We start from the raw sequence: 6,012 nt of genomic DNA on the forward strand, positions 1-6,012 counted from the left end.
TTAAGTGTATTTTATCAGAATGTACGTGGCCTGAGGACAAAATGTCTTTCATTCAGACTTAATGTTATTAGTCATAACTATGATATAATAGTAATAACGGAGTCTTGGCTGCACGATGGAATTTTTGACAGTGAAATAAGCAGCAAAAATTACGATGTATTCCGCCTGGATCGCGATTTAACTCACGGCGACAAGACGACCGGCGGCGGGGTGTTGATGCTGGTGCGCAGCTTGCTGTGCGCGGCGCTGCGGCCGCCCGCCCCCGCGCCCCCCGCGTCCCCCCCGGCTTCTGCCACGGAGATGCTGTGGGTGACGGTGCCGGCGCGCGCGCTGGCTTCCTCAGTAGACCTGCACTTAGGTGTCATATACGTGCCTCCAGAAACTCGCTCAATACCTATTGATGTCGACAACTTTACACACGCGACCCGCGCTTTAGTGGACTCAAACGCACACGATAATTATTTGTTACTAGGTGATTTTAACCTACCTTGTCTGCGATGGAATGATAATGGTCCTGTATGCCTTAAGCGGGGCCCCGTAGATATACAGGACACTGCGTCTCAACTAATAGACGATATGAGCTTTATGGGTTTTTCTCAGTATAATACTCTTGTTAATCATGCTGGTAACACATTAGATCTGGTATTCTCAAATCTGCCATTAATTATTAATAGGTGTAGTTCTCCTCTCGTTAAAGAAGACAAGGCGCACCCGTCATTCACTATAGAATTACAAGACATTTCAATATCATATTTAGAGGAAGCCCCGATATTGAAGTATAATTATAAAAAAGGAGATTATGGTTCTATTAATGACTACCTAAGTAAAATTAATTGGCCAGAGCAGCTATCATGTGACCTAGAGGAAGGAGTAGATATTTTTTATACGTTAATTCGGCATTGTATTCAAGAATATATACCTACTATAAAATATGTCTCAAAAAATAAATTCCCTGTATGGTACAGTCCGGCACTATTAAAAATAATAAAAGAAAAGCTAAAGGCTCATAAAAAATGGAAGAAATTTGGTAATTTAAGGGATTATGATGAGTTTAGTTTACTTCGTGCTAGGCAATCGCGTGTTCATGACCAATGTTTCAAGACATATACGGCTAATATGGAGAATATGATCAAACAAAGACCAGTTGCTTTTTGGTCTTACATAAAATCGCTCAGAGGTGGTTCTAGTTACCCCAAATCAATGACATATGGTGACGATAAGTTTACCGAAGGCAAAGACATATGTAATGCTTTTAATAAATTTTTTCAAAGTGTCTTCGGAACACCAATGAGCAATTTCTCTTCTCCTGATACAAGCTCCAACAATAATTGTTTCTCAGGTTTTGATATCACTGAAGGCTTGGTTGAAAAATATCTGCACGGTTTAAATGAACTAAAAGGACCTGGTAGCGATGGTGTTCCGCCTTACTTCTGGAAAAAATGTAAAAAATCAGTATCGTATCCGATTGCTTTGATCTTCAATCGGTCGTTGCGCGAGGGCAAATTCCCTAGCATTTGGAAAACTGCGCATATAGTGCCGATTCATAAAAAGGGGACTAAAGTCAGGGTGGAACACTATCGTGGTATTTCTATTCTAAACACATTAGGTAAGACATTTGAAAAGATAGTATATGATGCGTTATACCCCGTCATAAGTTCTGGAATTTCCGACAGTCAACATGGATTCCTTCGTAATCGTTCCACTATCACAAACTTGACGAGTTTCTCAGACTATGTTCTAGCAAGTATGGATAATGGTGGGCAGGTCGACGTGGTTTACACCGATTTTGAAAAAGCTTTCGATCGTGTGGATCACGCCGTCCTGCTTGCTAAACTAAAACACTTGGGGATCCATGGGGACTTATTGCGCTGGATAGAGTCTTACCTCACCAGACGCTCGCAGGCAGTCGTGCTCGGCGGCTTTCGCTCAGACTACATATCTATACCCACTGGCGTCCCGCAAGGGTCTCACTTAGGGCCACTTTTTTATTGCGCTTATCTCTACGATATTACGGATTGCTTTCGCTTTTCAAAGCATCTTCTTTACGCAGATGACAAGAAGATATTCTATAAAATAAAAACCAAAGAAGATTGTGATGAAATTCAAGCGGATTTAGATAGACTATGTGAGTTTTACAGAAAGAATAATATAACCGTAAACATAGATAAGTGTGAATGCATCAGCTACACTCGAAAAAGAAAGCCTATTAAACACACATATAATTTAAATAATCTTCCAGTAAGGAGGGTATCCGTAATCAGGGATCTGGGTGTTCTGCTTGACGAGAAGCTGCTATTTGACCAACACATTGATATGGTCACAGAAAAAGCCTACAAAAATCTAGGATTCGTGCTTCGCTCATGTAAACCATTCAATGATCCTCACACAGTTAAAGTAGTTTATTACGCCTACGTACGCAGTGTATTAGAATATGCGTCCCCTATCTGGTCCCCTCAATATATTATATACAAAAATAGATTAGAACACATACAAAAAATATTCGTTAACCACTTAAACTATCGTTATAAAATATCTGCAGACTCCTATATAGATGGATGTCGTCAGAATGGTCTGCTGACTTTGGAGGCCAGGCGCACAGTACTGGATATGTGCTTACTATATGACATCGTACGGAGCCGGGTGGATTGTCCCGACCTGGTAAGCCGAGTGGGATACTGCGTCCCAGGGCGCCGCACCCGGCACACCCCCCTATTCCATGTTCCGTTTCGATCTACCAACTACGCCGCTCATTCCGTACTCAATAGAACAACACGTACCTATAATAAGAACTTCACCCAAATCGACATCTTTGGCTCTTCCAAAGCCGCCTTCAAAAAACATACCACTAACCAAATCATTGCATCCACTCTCGCGCCAGTATAATCCAGACAAAGACTATTTATTTTTATGTTTATATATATATATATCTAGTTAGAATTTCTGACTTTGATGTTTATCTATTTATATATTTTATTTAACATTATATTTAAATATACCCTTTTTTAAAAACCACTTAATGTTATATTTATTTATTTATATTAGCTATGCGTAATATTAGCAAGTTCAGCTTTCCTGCCACTATCCACTAATGTAGTTTTTCTTCTAAACATGATTTTTTATATTTTAGTTTTAGTTAAGATTAGTTTTATATCCGACCTCGGCTAAAACTTAAATAATTATAAGTGAATCCTATCATTGGCCATACTTTTTGTAATCAATTCTACTACTATAATCTACTAAATGTAATCGCTGTTGGATTTTAATAAAGATAAAATAAAATAAAAATAAAATAATTTCAAGCCAGTTGCCCAAAGACTTAACATTGCCTATAAATACTGTTCAAGCAGATATACCAAAAATATACAAGTTAATGAAATGTAAAGCAAAAATGTTACAACAATATTTAATTATTGAAATAAAAATTCCCATATTAAGCAGAGACAGCTTTGAACTATACAAGCTGGTACCACTGCCTCATCAAACAAAGGAAACTATGTATCAAATCTCGCCTATATCAGAATACATTGCCATTAATTTTAGAAAAGATACGTACAGTGGCCTGCGCCTAAAAGTATGCAGGCACGGTCCGCACAGTGATGCCATCTAGTAAAAACCTTGTAACTACAACGTATTGGACGTGTGTTTTGATAAGTGCATGTTGTTGTTCTATAAGTAAGAGTGTTTGAGCAGTACGATATTGTTTGTATTCGCTGTTTTTACTACTGTGTATATTAGGTAGTTAATTTCTTACAATTTCGTCATAGTGACTGTGGCGTAGTTGTTAAGGCGTGGCGCGGCGGTGCCGCATGAGTTATTACGAATTTGTTGATACTTACTTCGCATCCTGTTATTGTTTTTTGTGACTTTAAAGATCATAATATGATAGAAGTTTCCTTTACTTTCTTTTTTTAATTTTTTAATTCGATTAAGGGTTTGTTAGTATTTAAAAAACTAAATTAAAATTGATTGTTAATCAATAACACATGATGGGATCAATAATCTACAATAGTTAGTAGCAGTCAGGTGCAATGTAGCGGACGACTAACTAAAACTTGCTTCTTTTTATTTATTGAGTTGTTCTCATAAGATTGAGGGTAGAACTATATATTATTATTATTATATATTAAGTATATGTGATCATGAATCCCAAAGTTCTTTGAGACAATACAACACTTGCGTTCCACTCAACGTTTTATAAATCGCTTTGGCTTCTAAATATTACTTATCGGTGCTTACTACTGATATCAAGAATGTTAAAAGGCATTTAAAAATAAAAACCAATAGTTTTACTATTTAGTGGAGGACTTGAACACAGGGACCTCATGCCGCCGCATCAATTCATGAATGCTTAACCACTCAGACTATCACCGACCATGATAGCGTTCTCGAAATATGCTATCATTATGCTGTTATTATTACCGCCACCGCCCCGTAACTTATATTTACAAGCTGGTTACTAGATGGCATTACTGTTTCCAATTCGCCTGATTACTTTTAGGCGCAGGCCACCGTACTTGCCGATAAATAATGAAGAACTAAAAGAATGCCAATATCATGATCAGCGTTATTTTTGCAATTTGGACAATCCAATCTATCACCTGAGCTCCACCGAAAAATTCTGTAACTTACAGTCTGAAGCAGGGAAATGCAAGATCAGCAAATCAGTTTGTAAGAACCAGTGGATTAAGTTGTATGAGTCATCATCATATTTCTACTTTTGTTGCGATACGTATCATGTAAGAATAATATGTGAAGATGCAGTCACGCCACATCAGTTGAAAGGATCCGGTATCATCAGTCTGGACAAAGATGCGAGATAAAAGGTGAAGATTTTACTCTATTTGCCCATCAATCACACTCTAGCATGCTAAACTCAGAAGCAAATGTGTATACACCGAAAGTGTTGGAGATAAATCATATCGTTAATATTGCCCTACCGATAGAAGACTCGCCCGTCGATCGTTCGAACGAAACAGACTTAGACTGGAAAGGCAAGTTGCTCCAGTTAGATAAACAAATAGATGATATGAAGCATGGAGCTGAGGCAGCAGACGTGGGGTTGTCCTCACATGACGTCCACCAGTACGCCGTGAGCTACCTGGCGGTGGCGGCAGCGGCGGCGGCGGGCGCGGTGCTGGCGTGGCAGCGCTGCCGACGCCGCACTCCCCGCGCCCCGCGCGCCCCGCTCTCCGATAGTGATAGTGTTAGTGTTAGTGCGCGAAAGTGTTATCAGGCCGAGCAGCCTAGTGTTAGTCCGTTATCAAAAAAGCTTAATGATAGTGTTAAAGATAGTGTTCGCGTTATAAATAAATCTGAAAGTCAGATTCGGCAATTTAGAGACAGTAGAGAAAATATTAGCGATAGTTTAAACCGTAGTAGTAAGCAAGTAAACATAGCCACTTCACCAATATTAACTAAAGTTCATTTTCATGTCTCTAACTCATAATAGATTTTTGAATTTTATAAATTGAGTGTTATTTTAATCAATGTTATTTTTTGAGATCTTTAATTTGATTTTACTTGGTGGCTTCTTTTATCATTTTATTATTTTGTACATTTTAATAATTTCTTTATTTTTATGTACTTTCCCCGCCCGGGAGTATGTTCGGGTCAACCGAACACTTACCTCAGCAATTCGTATTTCTTGCGAGTCGCGCACACGCGGCCGACTCAGTGCATCGCGGAACGTATTGCCGGGCGGCAACGGGTGCATTCATCATTATCATAGTTTTAACGTAATTAAGTATCATTGTGGAACTTGAATAAACTTTAATATATCATTTATCAGTGACTTTATCATTTATAAAATTATCATTAGTTATGTACGGACTTACAAACCGCACAATCTCAATGAACGTTAGTGGAAACGTACGTACATATCATCATCATCATCATCATCAGCCTATAGCAGTCCACTGCTGGACGTATATAGGCCTCTCCCAAAGCACGCCACTGGATGCGATATTTAGCTTTCCGCATCCAATCATAACCAGCCGCCTTTCGCAAGTCGTC

The sequence above is a fragment of the Plutella xylostella genome, chromosome 3, assembly GCF_932276165.1.
Source record: "Plutella xylostella chromosome 3, ilPluXylo3.1, whole genome shotgun sequence".
Classification (NCBI taxonomy): domain Eukaryota; kingdom Metazoa; phylum Arthropoda; class Insecta; order Lepidoptera; family Plutellidae; genus Plutella; species Plutella xylostella.